Genomic DNA, 20,279 nt, shown 5'->3' with positions numbered 1-20,279 from the left:
TGTCCCCTTTTTCATTGCGTTGTTGAGGAGGTGCCTTTCAACGGCGATCTATGGCTCCGCAAATATCGAGAGCACTTTGGATGAAAGGTGTAATTTGGCCTTAACACTTGTAAGGCCTCGACCTTTAGCCCACTCGGTCCTAAACAAAGTCCTGCGGCCCCTCGCCCCCCCGCTACACATCAGAGGTTGGTTGGACAACCAAGGCCACCTCAGAGCAGCTCAGAGCCCATGCCAACAGGCCTGAGAGGAGAGGAGAGAGGGGGGGGGGGGGGGGGGCAATACTGGAATGAATAGAAAGGGAGGAGGGTGGAGGGATGTGTAAGCGCGACTGCAATTAATTACCTAAAAGTGTGTAACATTCAATGACAATAATAAAAAGAAAGCTAATCTAATAATGTATTTGGGTGTTTTGGTCATTTTAAAGAGGACGGAGAGGAAAAGGGGGCCGACAGCGTGCCGCGACTGGTTAAAAGCAAGCTGGTCGAAGAGAGGGGGGCCTTGTTTGTTGGACTAAATGCTGTAAATAACATCAGAGACTGCGGCTAAATGGAAATCAATGCAATTACCCCATTAGCGTGGGCTTGAACTCACAGTGGCGGCTGCTACGTCGGTCCCCCCCCCCCCCCCTTCCCTCCCGCCGCTGTCGGTGCATGCATCAGACTGTACAGGGTGACCATGGGCGATCAGGGAAGCCTACTTTAAAAGTGTTTTAGGAATGCTCCGTGTGAACTGTTCAAGTGGACACGCTGCGTTAACGCCACTGCAGGGTAATGACTTTGGTCAAATTTGCTCATCCCCCTTAATCACCCCTGGTTTAATGCCTAAGAATGGCATGGGGAGGGGTTACACCGTGAAGTGATAAGTCATAATTAGGTAAATAATGGTTTAGCTATCATCGCCCCTGCCCCATCTGTTTGGGGGGGGGGGGGGGTCCGTGTGCAGGGTCGGGGTGTGAGAGAGGACAGGAGAGCGACTGCGTGAGAGACACTGAGGATTATAGCGAAGATCCAGCGTTTTTGTGGCTTATGTTTTGAAGTCCCAAAACGATTGTAGTTTTACATAATGCTCCATTTCCAGTCGATCCCTCTGAAGTCGCGATGAAACTCTGCGCTATGTTTAACTCCTGATGTGGGGATGTGCGTTCTCACGCGGTGACACGTTGAAGTCCTTGTTTACAACGAGGCATTCTGAGCCGTCTCATCTGTTTAATTGCTTTTGTTTGCTGTCAAAAAAAGAAAAAGAAAAACCTGTTTCGCAACCTGCACGTTGTAGCACTGACGATTGCCGCGCTGCACGTCAGAATGCGTGGATGCACAGAAGCTTCGAAGTGCTTGCATATGTAAGAACGACTGCCACGCTGAGCCGTGCACACGCTGCATCTCACGGGTTTATTTCCTCCTCTGCTTTCTAAACACGCAGCCCCGTCTGCGAGTCAGGGACGGTCCAGTTTCTTATGCTAATGTTGGCGCTGCCTCACCCCCCCCCCCCCCCCCCCCCAGCCCCGCCAACCTTTGCCCTCCCCACCTTTATTCTTCCCTTTACATCTCCCTCTCCCTCTCGTCGTCTCGGCCCGATGTCTATTACTTGTCCCTTTGCCGCTCTCTGCTTCTGCATTGAGGAGGACGTGCAGTGGGAGGCCATCTTTAGAAGAATGAAAGTGAGGAGGGAATAATTGGATTTAATTAGCAGCAGCTAACGTCTTGTTAGCCGGAGCATGGGGCCGTACCCCAGACAAAAATAAGAGGTAGAAAAAGGACGTTTGTACTCTCACAACTCTGTGGGTGTCGATCTATCTTATCCTAATGCCCGTTCGCGCTCACAGTGCAGCGCCGATTAGGGATTCCTACGCGTGTCAAACAGTCGCGCTGACAGCTAGCAATTAGCCGCCGCCGCCGGTGTGGCTAATAGAGGAGTGTACATTGCTAATTATGTCACAGCAGGAAAAGGTGGGAAGGTGGAATATCTTTGTATAATGGACGGTGTGATACAACAACAGGCTGGTGAATTCCTTGGGCCTTCGTGTGCGTAATGGAGGGTGTCTTTGCAGGAGCGTGTCCAGTCAGAGCCCATCTAACATTCATAAAGATAAAAGAGGGAGCACGCGGGCTGCTGTACATGATGTACAAACATGCACATTTCCCATCACCCTCCCACACACACACACTAGAGACGGAGGGTTTGCCTAAGCAGTGCACTCGTGCCTGGTTTTCCAGATCAATGATGTGTGGTTGGGTGATCGATGTGAGGGCTTAGCGAAGTGGAGAGAGCTAATGGGCAGGTCAGCGGCTCAGACACATCCTGGCTCCCCCTGCCTATTACCGCTACATCTGTTAATAGGCCTCACCACACTCCCCTGTTGCTCATGCACACACCCTCACACACACACACACACACACACGGACACACACGGACACTTGGATAGTAGGAGGATAGCAATGGGGGCACACAGCCAAGCATGCTCATTCTGAAGACCCCCGGCCTAGTGCCTGCCCCCCCCCCCCCCCCCCCTCATTTTGATTTCCTCGCTCTGTTCTGTGGCCTCTTTTCGACCTGGTTTGAGAACAAAGCTTTGGAGCTGCACCGTACGGTGCCGCGTGTGTACGCGTGTCAATAGGGGGAGGGGCAGATAAAGCAGCATATTTACCGCCATGTAAAGTAAATATGAAAGCGATTACTGGCCAACCCTCATCTAATCTCCTCAAAGTCTACTGGAGCCCACACAAACCTGAAGACAGCCCGCCCCGTGCGTTTATGATTGGCTTGCAGAAACGTCAGTGTGTCTTGTGCCTGGTCCCGGCTCGGCTGTCAGTCTGAGGGTTCTGGTGGCATTTGGATGCGACGCCAGTTCTGGGGTAACGGCTCAGGCAAGCATTTCTGATTAGCGGCTACGCTCCAATGCGCAGTCTGAGCATTTTAGCATTTGAAAAATGTTGCATTCAAGAAGCCTGTCGAATGATAATTCATATATAGATATGTATATTAGTTATTATACTAATTATAAAATATAATTTTTTGAGAAAAAGAAACCGTTTTTCTACAGGCAATTTTTGGACGCAACAATTCAATTTAATTAAATTGATAAAGAAAGTAGTCTTGTACTGTGAGACTAATCACAGCAGGTCACAGCAGGGTAAATAATGCAGGACATCACTCTCCCTTGTTTCCCCACCCCCCCCCATTGTCTTACCCTCCATCATCCATCCATCCATCCATCCATCCATCCATCCATCCATCCATCCATCCTATCCTTCTTGCTGTCTAATTCTTATTTAACCCTTCATTTGTCGTCCTCTGATCTGCATGTTAATTACTTCCATCGCCTTAATTTAATATCTGCTTTAGAAAAACTGTGTAACACTCCAGAGGAATAGCGTATGGCCTCCGGCCCTCATTCACTCTCACACATGCACACACACACACACAGTTGGCTTTTGCTTTTTGTTGTATTTGCGTGTTGTAGGGATGATTGCGGTGGGATGCAACGCGTAAGATAGTCTGTATAGGAAGCTCAGCGTTAAAGAGAGTGCAGGTCAACAAGGGAGTCTTTATTAAGCTGTTCTCTGTGAGCGTGCCTCCCTATGGCGTTCCTCCCTATGGCGTGCCTCCCTATGGCGTTCCTCCCTATGGCGTTCATCCCTATTGGCGTTCCTCCCTATGGCGTTCCTCCCTATGGCGTTCCTCCCTATGGCGTGCCTCCCTATGGCGTTCCTCCCTATGGCGTGCCTCCCTATGGCGTGCCTCCCTATGGCGTTCCTCCCTATGGCGTGCCTCCCTATGGTGTGCCTCCCTATGGCGCTGCCACTTGTCATCCACATAATGGATGAAAGGCAGGACGTTGGAGGAGTGTCTGTCGTTTTGTCTTCTAGAGGAGTGAGAGAGTTCAATAAGTAGGTGAAAGAGTCCATCTTTTTTTTAACTACCGAGGGGGAGGAACGCGTTCATGCTTTCACCATTCATCCACCTATTTTACATGCACACGATGTGTGTGCTGCCAGAGACATGCATGATATACAGCAGAGACTCCCCCACAGCCTTTTACTAGGAAGAGCGGGGAGTGAGTCGAGAGTGCACAAAGTGTGCGATTCCATCGTAGCACTAGTGATTAGAACTGATTTCATGACATCTCCCCTGCACACACACACACACACACACACACATATTCACGCACTCTTGTTCTTCTCAGTCATGCAACAAGGCTGCGTCTCCAGTGGCTGATAGATTGTAATGAATGCAACAGCAGTCGGATCCTTCAAAAGCCCCTCAAAAGCTTAAGCCCCTTTATTAAATTAAGCTAACGATGCCTAAGGCCAGGTCCTCCTCCTGAGAGTGAGGGAGAGAAAGGGGGGGGGGCGTAGAGAGAAGGAGCAAGGTGGTGTATAGGGATGTAACGGCTGCAGAGATGAGAAGGAGGAGGAAGAAGAGGAGGAGGGAGCAGTGTTAGAGCCAAGGATGTGAAATGGCAAGTGGTCAAATTAATGGTATCAAAGATAGAAGCTGGAGGAGGAGGAGGAGGAGCAGGAGCAGAGGAGGGTGCCCTGCAGCCTCCCCTGGCTGTCGAGTGAGGCACCTGTGGTTGAGAGGGGCAACGGGCAAAGGGCCAGAAACGCTGAACGAAAACCAGAATATTTAATCACTTTAAAGCTGCGTCCTCGTAGTTACATGGGATGATCGTGAGTTCAACCTTGAGTTGAGATTATCTCAATGGTGGGACTGCCTTCGGCTTTAAAATATTCAGCATCTCCTAATCGCAGCATTTGTTGTTTATTTAATTGAAAAGAAAAAAACACTTTTTCTGTCTCACTCTGTCGAGGGATCTGGGGCTTCATTAAGAACCAAAACATACTTTTGAATAGAATTGTGATGCTAATAAGTAAATGTAGTAATGAGTAATCCCTCATAGCTATGACTAATCGCCAGAAATTACTTAATACTAATAGCTCATTAGTGACCGCTGATAAAAATAAAAAAAAAGATTGTAAAATGACTAATTGATGAAAAGACGGTCGTCGACTCAGACATTTAAATACCCAAATGACTAATTATTTGACTAATGGAACAGAAGGGGGGGTTGCCTTGGTGTCTGGAGAACTGTCCTGGGGTAGCATGTGTCCTGACAGCAGGCGGATCAAACGCTGAGGTCTTGGTGCTGCATCGTTAGTCAGGATGCTCGTCTACCTGCTCTGTGGCAGGTCAAGAAGAGGTGAGGGGGGGGGGACGGACGGACTCTCACTACAGGCAGACATTACCACACACAGCACATACACAGACATGTATACTGTATCCGTTCACCTGGTTCTGTTTGACCAAAACAAATACAATCAAATGTAAAAATGTAGCATCTGTTACATTTTATTTGTTAATATCCTTGACGTGTTTTATTACCTCAAAGTCATGTGAATGATCAATAACTCTGATTGCAGTCTTTTGAAACTTTGCCTTCTAGTGCATTTCATAATAATATATTTTTTTTTACAAAACCAGTTCCAGAGCAAAGAATGTTTTAAGCAAACAAATATTTCATGATGTGAATCAACAACAAAAAAACATTTGTAAGTACAAATATACAAAATAAAAGCAAACCGTGTATTGTGAGAGAATGCCTCTCATGCCCTAACCCTCACCCAACACTGTGTTGGTTCATTTTGTGGCCAGCAAAGTGCTTGGATATATCGATTTTGTTATTAATGACCATCTAAATAAGTCCACTAGCAAATATCGGAGCTCCTAAATGTCCAGAGTTCAGAGTTCACTGGGAACAGCAGATAAATGTCCCAGGAAAGGGGTCTAAAACACCCCGGCGCACATAGCATTTGTTGTCTCTGTGTTCTGCTGGGCTGTAGCACGACACACGCACACACACACACACACACACACACACACACACACAATACATTATTCGACTTGCATTCGATCCAGTGCGTTGCAGCAATTAGTCATTGAGAGCACAATGTGAAAAGGGGCCTCGTCCCACTTCCTGCTAAATCCCGAGTCATGCGGGGCTTCTGAAGGACATCCTCCACTGAAGTGTGGCTTTGATTTCCGCTGGTTTCTGATCCACACGGTGAAAACCATCGATCCGCCAGGCAGGAGGGTGGAGGAGGTTGTCAGCTGGGGCGCTTCTGCGCGACGCTGGTGGGTGACTGTCCCCTTGTGGACACTTGGGGGAATGACCTTCTCGCCTCCTACTGCGCGCCGTGTGACGCGCAAACCAAATCCTTTTTTTTTTATTCCTTAAAATCCGTAGATTACACCTTAATTTTTGCCTCGGTAATTCATGCGGCCGTTTGGAGGTCTAGTTTGTGACTCCGCTGCAGGAGTAAGAGGTGTAATGTTGGCCCAAACAAAAAGTGCAGCGTCAGTAGAAATGTGTTTTTATTATATCGACTTTGTATAGGAGCGTGTATTTGTACGGCAGTATCTGAAGTATTCCGGTTTATTCCTCCCTCCACGAGTCCATGTTTTAAATATTCCTCCTTCTTATGGCAGGAAAATGTTTCGAAAGCATCAAAAATTAATTATTAAGCAACAAAATAAATATGTTATTTCTATTAACTAAAGATGGAATCTCTATGTTGATTTATTGATTAGTGACAGATTAGTATTTTCATTGAACAGGATGAACCCAAGCCCCCCCCCCCCCCCACTGTGGAATGGAGGCGTGGCGGGGGTAGCGAGCAGGTGCTTTTACCCCCCGCCCCCTCCGCTGGGCTCGTCTGCCTGTCTGTCCGCCCCCCCCCCCCCCCACCGGAGACGGAAGCCCCGCCCCCCGGCTCCCAGCAGCCCCCCCCCTCCGCTCCGTCCCTGTGGCCTCGCTCGGCGTCGGAGCTTCTTCCTGCTTGTTCTCGCAGGGAGGATGGATCGACGCTAGCGGAGGGATAAACGCGCTCTTGGATTCGCTCTTCCTTGTTTTGCGGTGAGTGATTGTGGAGAATGGTTTTTATTTTTTATTTTTTATTTTTTTACCCCGAAGGTTGTTGGTGTGAAACCCAAAGCGGACGGACGGCGGAGGGATTTGTTGAGGAAGTCATCGCGATATCGAGGAAGCGAGTCGTAGAGTGGGTTTCTTTTTTTGTAAGGTCGGTTTCCGAGCTCGCGCTTGTGCACGCGAGTGCGCGCGCGTCGACTTTTGCGGGTGCGTGTTAACGTGTAGTTAAGGAAAATAAAAATGTCTCACAATATTACAACGTAAAGAGAGAGAAAGATACAGTTGCAGGAGTATTTTTAATTTAATAATCCAGATAAAGTGCTGAAAGGGCGACCTTCACCTGTTCAGATCCGGTTCCTGTGACGTTCTTACCGCTAGTAATATACACCAGATGCACCCTATTCTCACTGCACGCCCTTTTTAACGTAAATCGGTGTTCGCGGCTTCACTTTGTTGCTAATTCTCCAGAGAACTGCTTCTTCCGACCGGCGGAGCTGGTCCTTGAATGGAGCATTATCTCTGAGATAGTGACACACGCTGACCGTTTGGTGCTTTCGGGTGAATGCTCTTTGCGTGTGCGTGTGTGTGTGCGGTAGCGTGCGCGTGGCAGGTGGACCGTGTTGAATCACTTCCCACGCGCTCCTTCACTGCTCTTGAACTGCAGGCGCGTTCAACAGCTGCTTCTGTGTGGGACACACGCGCACGCACGAACAGCGCGCAACACACACCCATTAAACACGGCCGCGAAGCAACAGTTTGTGCGTGTGGCCAGGGGGAGCCTTGTTGCGTTGCTTTAGCTGCTGCAATGAAAACCTCCTGATTTCATAGACATACATTTTGTAAACTAGAATGGGGGGGGGGGGGGGGGCGTGCGCGAGACTCCACCTGCAGCCAGTGACGTCATCTTGACTACTCTCACTTCTTTCACACAGACTAACTCCTCACGTGAACGCGCCCAACCTGACCTCTTTGTGATTGGCTAACCTCGGCTGCTTTATGGGATTATGTGCGCGCGGCAGGTTTACTGTTATTACGCTTGTTTGTTTCTTAATAAAGATTCACAGAAAAAATAATAAAAGCTTTTCCACATCTGGAAGGCGTGAAGAACACTTCATGGAGACTCATTGTGTGTGTGTGTGTGTGTGTGTGGAAATGTCTTATTTTCTCGTCTTGAATTATGCTCCTCTGCCTTTTAAATTTGAATTTGAATTATTTAAACTAGAGCGATCACTATTAGCGGCTTCGTTTTCATGTCATCCATCTCGTTCCGGGGCCATTCCCTTTCCCCCTGAACATGATTAGCTAAATGTAAACGTAAAACAACAGCAACACATTATAATGGTGGGTGTGTGTCTGGCTCGGTTCGTACATTATCTCTGCATTCAGGCCTGTGAGTTTCTGGATAGTTTAGCTTTCATGTTTCCATTTACTGACTTTGCATCTTTTTTTTCTTTGCTGTTATTTTCTTGAAACTCGTTTGTGTTTATGGTTTACGAGTCTTCGTCTTGAGGTCTGTTATTTCTGGCATAAGTGATGTCTCTTTAGCCATGTGGATTATAGCGGGCTGATGCGACTCAAAACAAAATGAGCTGACGGGTGACGACATCACAGATCAGCTGTTTTGCGATCCGAATGTTTCCCACCCATCGTGACGAGACGGCGTGCACGCATTCGCTGTTCATGCAAAAGGTTTTTCTAAGCGGCGTCCATTAACGTAGTAGTTTCGCCCTATAAGAGAGAAGTCTCGTTTGATTTTGCCCATTTGTTTCCATGGCAAGAACAGGTTTATGGTTCAGTTTGGCCCCGCCTACCAGACAGTCGCTTCTCAATCTGTGTTTGAATGACAGCGATGGCGACACGACAGAAATCTCAGTCCTGGCGTGCTAAGTCCCGCCTCCTCGTTTTCCCTTGAATTTGTGTGACAGATTTGCTTTTTTCCAAATCCTCTCTTTCAAAGATGAAATGCAACAGGAAGCCGACTCGCCGTCCTCAGCCGGCGGACTTATTACCGCGTACGCAAATCAGAATGTCTCGCTGGCGATTGGCCGTTGCCTCGCCCCGCATCCCACGGTGGCGGCGATCCCGGCTGGGTCGCCGTGTTTCCAGGTGCCGTCGCCCGTGCTCGTTTGTCGCCTGCAGTGCCGCGGAGCGCCTGGGGGGGGGGAGGCGGCAGCTGTGTTGGTGACAGTTTGTCTGTGGCAACAGCACCTGGCTCTGTTTAGAGAGTGATTAGGAGCGTCCCCAGCAGCTCCCCGCACTGTTTACACAAGGAGCCCGGAGTTAAAGGTGACCCACTTTGCATTTCCTTATCAACAGCCTCCCATTGATCGCTTTGAATAGCACAGACTGGAGGAGAGGCCTTTGCATGGCTTTACGTGGTTCCCTGTTGGAGAGAATGGGGATGTGTTTGACTGGGCGAGGCTGGGCTTTGACTAGCATGACAACAATGGTCCTGAGGTGGTATGAACATGTGGGTGCACGCACACACACACACACACACCGCTGTTTCTGTGTGGTCGTCCTGCATGATGGAAAGGAGAGCCACACAGCGGGATTCGTAGGAAATAAAGGTCTCGTGCATTTTGGTTGTTGGCTTTTTTTTTTCTTTACCTCGCCGTAGATGGTGAATGATTCCTTGCGATCAGGTGTAAAAAAAAAAAAAACAGAGGTGGTAAAAGGTGAGCTGTAAAAAACGGTGACCGGCGAAGACAGCTGAACAAACGGGTCGTAAAGTATTTCTCTGAAGGGGGGGGGAGCAAGAAAAGAGCGCCGGGTTGACGTGTGGGCAGACAGATTAGCCGGCCGGGGGGGGGGAAGAAGTTGTGATGCTAACAACTTCCTGTGGCTGAAGGCTCGCATGTTTCTGCTTTTCACGCCTCAATGTGGGACCCGCTCATGTCCTCGGGATGCGTTTGCCTTCGACTTGTGAGATCGAGCCTAACCTGCTCCGTCAGACGGCCCCCGTGCGGAGTCACATGACTCGTTGGGCGTCCCTGTCGAACAATGCGTTTGTGTGTCACATTAATAACACACATACGCCTTGGTTTGTCGCGCAAACAAGGGCTGCGCCCCGATAATTATAGCCGTGCCAAACAGCCGAACGCGTCGTCGAGCGTCGCCTCTGACAAGTGGCTGTTGCATTTGCGAGGATAGAATTTAAATTAGGATCTTGGCTCAAGCGTTTCTGAGTCATGAGTTTTTCCCAACTTTGATATTTGTCTTTCCACGAGGTAAAAAAAAAAAGAAAGAAAAAGTCTTATCTCACTCACTGTGTGGATCTCATTGACAGATAAGTGGCAGGGGGGGGGGGGGGGGGGCGTAATGGTGAACATATCTGGGGTGCTGTGGGTGAGATGAGGACGCATTAACAGGCTCCGAGTCATCTGGAGGTCTCCATTCAACGATTGTGTGAATCGGCGGCGCCCGATTTTCCTCACTGATTCTAATCTTTATGGGCGCGTACATCTTAGAGGCGAGCGTCTCTGAAAACGTCCCGGCGAAGCGGTCGGTGTCGTGCGTTATTGCTCAAGTCATATGCAAATCTCAGTGTGTTAACTATATTTGCTGTAGATTGTGGAGCCGGTTTAGAACAATGACTTCTCTGTTCTGTTCACGGATGCTCTGAAGGAACGATCAACTCCGAAATGAAGTCACCTGGAAACGGAGACTTCAGGGAGACTCTTTAAAAAGTCATTTCTTACGCGATGCATTCCTGTGACAATGAGTTAATACAAAGCTGCATTCTGCAACACCGGTTTTTATAAGCCATCGTCTCCAGTAGGGCTGTCTGCCAGAGGAAGACACGCCCAATTCCCGGTCCGCCTTGGAAATGGCGCCGCACCAGTGCTACTGGTTTGGGGTTAGGAGCGGTCCTGAGGGGAGTGTCGTGTCGAGCAACCTCAGTGTGATCGTGTGCCTGCGGGGATGTAAAATGTGCTGTTGTAACAGGTCTAGAGGGTAAGAGGCAGGCGACGGGAAGCAAGCCCAAATAAGGACGTACACTCTGGAAAACATGGCCAAGTTTCCCTGTGGCTATCATTATCTGTAAGGGACTTAATGTTGAGCTCCAGCGTGATTAGCTGTTAGCTCCATTAGCCCAACCCACTACTTGGTCACTGGCGGCTAACTGCTAATTAGCGTCTTTCATCCTGATTTCAATACAGATTAGCTCTGTCCTTGTTTCCTAACCGGCGCAGCGTCTCTGAGGTCCTTCGGGCTGGCTGTTTTAGACGAGAGGCGTCGATTGGTTGCTCTCCCAGGTTGCCCGGTAACATCCAGTATGAGGACGCAAAAACGCCCGAAGCACCGGTCAGTTTGGGGCGTTTTTGCGTTCAAGCACCGTCGCATATTCTTTCATTGGATCTAAAACATGGATTTAAATATTGTCATTATTCTGGAGTTATGCCTTTCTTTTATTTACATTAACTCTTTGCTTGAGTTTTGCTACGCTCGTGCGCCATTAGCAGCGAGTCACGGTGCACGCCGGTCGAGTTAGACGGAGACGCGCTTCTCGCTCATCTTGACGGCACCAGTGGAGAAGTCGCCAGCAGCCTTTCCGACAATGTTCACTTTTGTCTTCTCCAATCTCCTGCTTGGATTCGATTCCCTGGAGGCAAAACAAAGAAAACGCTTTCATTCACACAAAGGCGCCGCTCTGGCTGCATTCACCCAGACCGAACCACGCTCTAGGTAGCCCACGAGTGTGTGTGTGTTTAGCTGATGTTTGCTGCTGTCATCGTCATACTCCAGGGCCTGGTAAGCAGTGGCCAAACAAGTACAACAGAAGCAACATGAGAGTTGGAGATAAGCGGATCGCACTTGACTGTTGCCCTTTGTACTCTGCATGTTTTGGTTTTGCCTCTGCACATATCACACACATGATATTTCCCTGTCTCCGTCTTTATCTCTGTACTTTCTCCGGGCACACTATCGCATGATAGCCCAGCGTTAAGCCCAAGAGTTCCCATCAACCTCTCCCACAAAGGGATGAAGTCATCATCTCGTTTTCTGTCTTCCACTCGTTCGCCTGTTTGCCTCCTTGTGGCGTCTCTCTTCTCTTTATCTCTGTCATATTGTGACATTATTTTATAATAATGTTTTTATGAGAGCAAGGTCAGATCTGTGGCTGGAGAGCTGAGGTGGGTTTTGCATTGTAATCGGCTCACTGACGGCTCGGATGCTCGTGAAGGCCTCGGTTGTCGTGCTCATCGATCTGCTGGACGTTTTCCGACCTGGATCAGAAGCTTTCCGGTTTCGCTCTCGCAGGAAAACTGGGAATGCTCTTGAATGAGAAGTTGGAACTTCAGAGTTTGACGTCTTTTAAAAACTTTGGCTTCACACAGGACTAAAACAGATTCACTGATTTATTTATTTTCATAAATCAATGTATTGATTATTTCCTGTATTTCCGACTAGGGGACTTTATGAGGATGTGGATTTGTGCTGAATGAGTTCATTTTTCCATGTGATTTTTTTTTTTGTTTGTCTCTTTCATTGAAAGGCTGCACACAGTGGACTGGACCGGCACACGATCCAGCTATGCTAATGCTAACATAATAGTGAATCCCATTGCCAGATGGGCGAAAGGACTATTGACTATAATCTGAATTATTCCTCAAAAGTCGAGTCGAAAAAGACTTTTTGATGAGACAAATGACACAAAAATGATTGTTCTGGTCACTCAAAGGAATTCAGACACACGGGTACAAACACGCTATAATTACGGCAATTACATGATTATAGCAGGGCAAAGCTCAGCAGCCAGACCCTGCTATGTCAAGTGTGTGTGTGTGTGTGTGTGTGTGTGTGTGTGTGTGTGTGCGTGCGTGCGTGTGCGCGTACACGTGGAGGAGCTCGGCAGTCGGGGCCCATGCAGAGCACTTTGAGTGCTAATTAGGCAACCACAGCCCAGCAGCGTACATCAGAGAGGAAGAAAGAATGGAGGGGACAGAGAAAGGTGGATGAATGGAAGAGTGTAGGAGAAGCAGCATAAACAAGCGCTCCTCTCCTGAGAAGGGTGGTGAGGAGGAAGAGAGAGGAGGAGGAGGAGGAGGAGGAGGATGGGGAGGAAGTTGAAAGAGGATCACTGAAATGTGTTACAGGCAGGCACGGAACAATAGAGTTCATCCAGGTGTGTGTTTGTGTGTGTGTGTGTGTGTGTGTCTGTCTCGACCTGCGTCAAAGTCCTGACGTGGGCGTTTGTAACGTGGCGGCCAAGTCGAGGTCAACGACTCGTTTCTGCAGAGCGAATCGGGAGGAGGAACCCTTCGGCGGACTATCGGTGTTCCTCCAGCTGCTGGGACTTTGTGGTGAACTGGTTGGAGGACTGGTTCGGGGGCTCTTCGCTGGGATTTACTCTAACCCCATTTAAAAAAGAAAAAATGGATTAGAACATTTAATCCTTTCCAAATAGTGAGAATTCCTGTTTTTTTTATTTTGTAAATTGTATAAAATCGGCGGTGCAGGAACGGCGACCGGCTCCGTGCCGGTTCTTCTTTCTACATTATTATTTTTTTTGTTTGCTATTTGAGGTCGTTTGGGAATCGGCAAACATCTGGCAGAGCTCCCTGCCTCGCCGGGCCGAGACGCTCCGCCCACATTCCCCGTCTCTCACAGGTGAGGCCGATTCGACGGGAGCGTTGCCGATGACGACGGTGAGTCAGAGATGACTCTCTGCACACTGTCTCAGCCGAACAGCTGGACTGAGGCTGAAGGGGGGGGGGGGGGGCACACTCGTACACAACCCCGGCAACCCCTACTAGAGCTGCAATGTAATTAACAGACAGAGGAAACGTTGGGGGGGGGGGGGGGGGGGGGGTTGGATGGAGGGCGGCGGCGTGGAGGAGAGAAAATGGTCTCAGCTCGTGCCTCCCCTCAAGACACAATCTGGCTGTGTTGGAGAATCAAAGAGAGGGAGAGATGCTGGCTGGTCTTTTGAAATCTCTGTGGCGAGTCACTAGCAGCCGGTTGGGGGGGAGGGGGGGGGGGGGTACAGAGAGAAGAGAAAGACGTAGGAGGTGAGGATGAATTATAAGGTGTGTGTGCGTCCATATCGTTTAATGATATGCACAATGGTAGGCAGGTTGGCTGCTCTTTGCACAGAGGTGTGTGTGTGTGTGTGTGAGAGCGAGTGAGAGAGAGAGAGAGAGGGCGAGAGACAGTGAGGTCACAGGGAGATGCTCTGTTCTCTGCTGGAGCACCGTAATGGAGGGATGTTCTATAATGGCAGCTCAGACTGGCAGTTCTCCTCGTCTCCCTGACGGATCTTCTCCTCTCTCGTTTCGGTCCGTCTCCTCATCTCCTCCTTCGTTCCTCCGACTCTTCTTCTTCTTCCCTCTCTTTCTTCCTCCTTCCTGCCACCGTGCTGCCGTTTCAGGATTTCTCTGATAAAAGCTTTTTTTCTTTTCTTTTTTTTTTGGTGACAGAGGTGACATGCATGCTCATGAACGTGCACTCACTGGTGTGCATGTCTGTGCACACACACACACACACACACACACACACAGTGCCTGAGGATAGATTGCTCTGACTTCTATATAAAGTCAAACAAACCTGGAACCACCTGAGCAGGTTTATCCTGTTGAGCTCCTAAATACTGTGTGTGTGTTTCCCCATTTCCCGCTTCGAGCATGGGAAAGGTGTCGCTAATGCTCACGCGGTCGAGGTTTGCTCACGTCATGTGATCTTTTGGCGCCGGCCTGACATCGCAACGGGCTGCGAGTCCGTTTGAAATGCTCACATGAAGGCCGAACCGGTGCGGCTTTGAGTCGGAGCAGGTCCACGGTGCTGTGACCTTAGTTCACGCCTCTGATTGGGGGGGGGGGGGGGGGGTTGATTTTCGGCAGCACAGTTTCAGCCCCGCGTTGGGTTTAGCAGAACCAGCAGACCAGACGCACCGACCGGACCGGACCAGTTCTAACGAGCTGATTGTCTCCCCACTGAGGAGAGGATTTACTTTACACGCATTCGTGTGTGTGTGTGTGTGTGTGTGTCTGTGTGTGTGCGTGTGAGAGAGAGGAACAGTACAACAGAAGAGGGTGGAGCTGTTTACATGTGTGTTTATTGGACGGGAGCGAGTGATCAGCTTTACTCTCAGCTAAACTTTGTGTTTTCTGCAGGCCATTTAGCAGCTGTGTGTGTGTGTGCGTGCGTGTGCGTGGGTGTGTTTATGGGCGGGATCATGTTTGTGTGTGGCTTCTTGTAATCTCCATTCCTTTTTTTTCTTCTTCTTCTGCGCTTTGTTTTGTATGCCCTCCGGGTGTAACGGCATTCAGCGGGTTAATTGCGTCAGGAAGCCGGAAGTGTGTGTGTGTGTGGGGGGGGGGTGTCTCCCTTCTCCCCTCGGTCGGTCGAACACGTGTTCATCTTTTGTTCCGGTTCTTATTTAATCCGGGTTGGGTTAAAGTTTCTCCCTCTCTCATTTTCATAATTCACGTTAGAGCATTTCAGATTGTTTATTTTTTTATTTCACGGTTCGGAGGACTCTAAACCGGCTGCCGGTTCCTTTCCCGGGGACTCCCTCTCTGTGATTTAATGGGAGGACAGCGCCATCCGCTGGTCGCTTGGGAAAACGCAGGGCCGGAAGCTGCGTGAAGAATTGAGCAGATCAGCGTTGAAGCTGAGCGACGTGAGGAAGAGGCGAGGAGTTCTTCTTCACGACCCGTGACTCATCCTGATTGGCTTAGATACCTCCAGAGGGAGACCGACCCCCCCCCCCCCTGCTGAGGCCATGGTCCATCAGACGGCCACAGCATCGGTACAGAAGCCCCCCGCCTCTCTGTGAACGGCGGGATCTTTGCGATGCTATTCAGTAAGAAAGGAATTATTTGTGTCCTCAGGAGGGAGAGACCGCCCCCCCCCCCCCCCCCCACATCACCCCGGGACAGAAAGAAGCCTCGTCTGGCGTTGGCCTTTGGCAAGATGCTGACCAGCGTGTAGCTTCACACTGTCTCTTGCCCTCGCCGTTCAGAGGAAAGGAGCGAGTGATGAGGGAGGGTGTCTCTCGCCCTCGCCATTCAGAGGAAAGGAGCGAGTGATGAGGGAGGGGGTGACTCGTCCCGCCGTCGCTGCAGCAGGACGAACGGACGGGAAGTGAAACCGACGCCCTCTCGCCACACGACCGCACGTCCGGATCCTCGTACGGCCGTGTGGCGGGCCGGAGGTCGGCCTTTGCAGCCGCAGACTTCCTCGTCTGTGCGACGCGTTTAAATTCTTTAATGTGAGGATTCGGTTTGCCTTTTGATCCTTTTTTTTTTATTTTTAGCATTTCTACTTCAATTCATCCTAAAACGAACTGAACGGCGCTGAGACGGCGGCGAAGGTTTTCCTTCTCGCGCTGCGGTTCTTGACACAAGCCGGAACTTGTTCTCTTTCTCTCTCTCTCTATTTGAAACGGAAGAACGCTTCACATATTAACCCCCCCCCCACCCCCCCGCTCCCTCCCATCCATCTACAAGCACACACACACACACACACACTCTGCCTATCGCTCCCCAGCAGTGAGGTCAGACGTGGTGACCGACAGAATGCCCTCCCACCTTCTTTCCTTCCTCCTCCTCCTCCTCTTCAGCGCCTCTCCTCTCCCCTCCCCCTCCCGCCTCGGCAGGGCATGCATGCCTGTGTCTGTTATCTACAAATGGCTGAGGAATTATAGGTTGAGAGGGGGGGGGGGGGGGGGGTGGCGAGGTCATGTGACATGGCAGCAGCTGCTCGGTGAAGAATTTCTGTTTTCTCACTTAGAGAGCGAGGGAGGGCGAGATAGGCAGCGCGTGTGTGTGTGTGTGTGTGTGTGTGTGTGTGTTGCTTTGTTAGATAAGCTCGGAACAGTCTTTGTGAGCGGCGGCGCTGCAGACAGGAAGGAAGGCAGACAGGCAGCAGGGAGAGAGAGAGAGAGAGAGAGAGAGAGAGAGAGGGCTGAACAGGCGGACGGAGAGAGAGAGAGCGAGAGAGAGAGAGGGATGGTGTGCGTCCTGTCGGCGGCCGCCGGTGCGTCCTGCGCTGGGCTCAACGGGAAGATGCAGCCATGGAGGATCCAGGCGGCTCCACTCCTTTGTGCAGTAAGGAGCCTCGGCCACGCTTTTAATCTGGGGGGGGGCACCTCAGCCAGACCTCCAGATCTGTGTGTGTGTGTGTGTGTGTGTGTGTGTGTGGTTCCCCAGCCTTTATGCTGTTTAATCTTTTTTGTTGCCTTACTTTTACTTCTTTGTCACTTTCTCTGGGGAGGGATAGTCGTGTGTTTCTATCTCTCTCTCTCTTTCGTCTGCCCGTTTGTGTGTGTGTGTGTGTGTGTGTGTTTGTTGTCCCGACGCTGTTCGCTGATCCCATCACCAGTTGTGTGTCCCGGGTTCATCCGGAGTGCAGCGGGTAACTGGGAGGTTTTGGGCAGGACAACGCTCCGGTAGCCGGCTCGCCTGTGTATGTGTGTGTGTGTGTGCGTGCGTGCGCGTCCTCTCACTCAGACACACTCGTTTGCCCCCTGCTCTCCTCTCAGGAGGAAACGTGATCTTTTTATAGCCCTCTTTGCCTCTGGGGTAAACCCAGATATAACTCCGACTGATCTAATTGCGTTGTTAGAATCCAGCTTTCATTTCAGTGTGAAACTGGAAGCTCTACTTTGAATGTTGATTTCAGAAGCGTGTGTGTGTGTGCGTGTGCGTGTGTGCGTGTGCGTGTGTGTGTGTTGTGTGCGCTCTGTAACTGTAGCACAAACCATGCTAGCCCCCCGAGTTGACTTTATTTTATGTGTGTGACGTTTGCCCCTGAGTCTGACTATCAAACGACATTCTGACATTTAGGGATTCCACTGACTGGGGGGGGGGGGGGGGGGCTGTCAACAGGGTGTCACCTTTCAACACACACACACATACGGAAAGGAAGGGGGCAGCCGCCTGAACGCTGAATTTCCTTTCTCCTTAACTCTGGAGGGAGTTTGTGACTCGTCTCCGTTCACTTCCTGTTACGCCGTCGTCGTAGTTTCCTTCCTTCCTGTTTAGTAGAGGCGTGTCCTTATCCCCTCCCTGGCAGCTTTAATCAGATCAAGCACAACGTGAATGTGAGGGAGCACTGTGGGAGTGGCTTGTGGTGTGTGTGTCACCGGGGGGGGGGGGGGTCAGCAGAGGCATTGTGCAAAATGCATCCTCTCTGGCAGACAGACTTAAGCTCTTTGAGTCGAGGTGACCTGACCTTCTGACCTTTCACTTTTGACCCCCTCCAAACTATACAGCTAAAGTCAATCCCATTTGCCCCAGCTGTCACAAACCGATACCCAAGGAAGCAGCCATGCTACGTTCGAATGCATGTTTCTTCTTCTTCTTCTTCTTCTTCTTCTTCTTGGTCTGCTATTTATGCTAACGCTCTCCCATTCTCCTCGTTTTCTTTTTTTGTCCTTTGGCAGGCATGAGCCATGAGCCAAAGTCACCATCGTTAGGAATGATCTCGACGGCGACCCGCACCACGGCGACGGTCAGCCCGCTCACCGCGTCGCCTCTCAATGGCTCCATCGTAGCCAACGGGAGCCCGGCCGCCCAGTCTGCTCACTCCGGATTCGCCGCGGCTCTGCGTAAACTGGCAAAACAGGCCGAAGAGCCTCGAGGTAAAGCCACACGACCTGCACGGCCGGTTCCCACGCCAACGGCGCCGCAGAGTGAGCGAGAGGCGACGGAATGAGTCGCGTCCTGAGGAGCAAGCTAACAGACCTGCTGTTTCTGTGCTTACACGTGTGTGTGTGTGTGTGTGTGTGTGTGTGCGTGCGTGAGATCTGCTCATTAGCTTACAGCAAGGGGATGACGTCACACAGAATTGAATTTGTCGGTGTCCCTGGAGGTGATCGAGGCAAAACAGGAAGCTGTCATCGACCCAAGCAACGCGCGCTCCTCACTGATCACGCGACACGCCTCCCGTCACGCGCGTATCCACGCACACGCCTCGGAATCCGCTCCGTCCTGCGTCGGCGTCAGGCGGTCGCGTTGGCGATAAATTGCCCGGGCTCCCGTTTTCCATTCATTCTCGACTTCCCCTTCAAGGCTGAGCCGCGCTCGCGCTGAATGCTAATGCCACAGGGAGGAGTTTAAGGGTCTCTGGTGACTCGTTTGTTTCTCGTACGTTTGGTAAATGCAAAACCGGCCTCTTGATACGTACGTGCGAGAGTGTTGCCCCCCCCCCCATGTTACACACAAATACAGGTAGAATCAAAGTGGCATCCACCTCCCAGAGATTCCTGCTGTCTAGTTCGTTGCTCCGTCTCTTAAATCACAGCCCCCCCCGCCCCCCCCTCGTCCCTGGACACCTTGCTCCCCCGGCCTGGGACCCCCGAACCCTGTCGATGATTTATTGCCCATGGAGACGGAGGGATCCCTCAGCCCTTCTTCATCCCTGATACGTCCCCTCCCGGAGTTTAGCCCCACCTTTTTTTTTTATTACATTTCTTATCTCTGCTTCTTACCCCCCCCCCCCCCCCCCTTCCTTGTTGGATGCAGTGGAGGAACACACAGATTCGTGTTTTTCTAATCTGCTCCTCATGACCTCCGCTGGTTTTTCTTTCTTCAGGGCGACGGTGAGAATAAGAGCGTTCCGTTCCGCTCGCCATTCGGTTCCTCCCGAGAGCGGCGTGCTCTTCTCGCGCGCCGATGCCAGATCCCGTCTGATTAAGCTCCAGCACCTTTTCATTATTTTATTAAAAGCACAACAAAAAGCCTCTCTGTTCGTACATTTCTTTGAAATAAGTGCCGCCGAGTCAGACGTCGGCCGCTCGGTGCAGCGGCGTTGGGAGGATCGGCTCGGGGGCGGGACCAGAGGCGTGCACGCCCCCCCCCTGAAGGCGTCGTCACCTCGCCGTCTGTATTTGTAGGCAACACGTGCACCCCCACACATGGACACCGTCGTCTTCCCAACTGTGAGCCTCATGATTTCTTAGCGTGCTGCGCCCTGCTGTCCTTTCATTGGCTGCTTCGACTCAACCCCCCCCCCCCCAGTATATATGCACGCACACACACACACACACACACACACACCGCAAAGCCCCAATGCTGTCACTTGAGCATCGTGAATAGTTCTGGGTACCAAGCACTGTGCTTGATGTAGTGTGTGTGTGTGTGTGTGTGTGGGGGGGGGGGGGGGTGGAGAGTATCAGTGTAAGGGACACACTCTTATCCACGCACACACACACACACTTCTCACTCGCATGCTGAAACACACAGGTTGCCACAGAAAAGGCAGTCCTGCTGATTAATTAGGCAGACCGGCGTTTAATCCTCGCAATCCTTACTTCTAACACGCGCTGAGAAACAAACGCACGCACACACACACCCACATGCACACACGCGCGCACACACACACACACGCGCACACACCCCACCAG

This window comes from Brachionichthys hirsutus, chromosome 1 (genome assembly GCF_040956055.1).
Source record: "Brachionichthys hirsutus isolate HB-005 chromosome 1, CSIRO-AGI_Bhir_v1, whole genome shotgun sequence".
NCBI lineage: Eukaryota > Metazoa > Chordata > Actinopteri > Lophiiformes > Brachionichthyidae > Brachionichthys > Brachionichthys hirsutus.
This window is presented reverse-complemented; position numbering follows the sequence as displayed.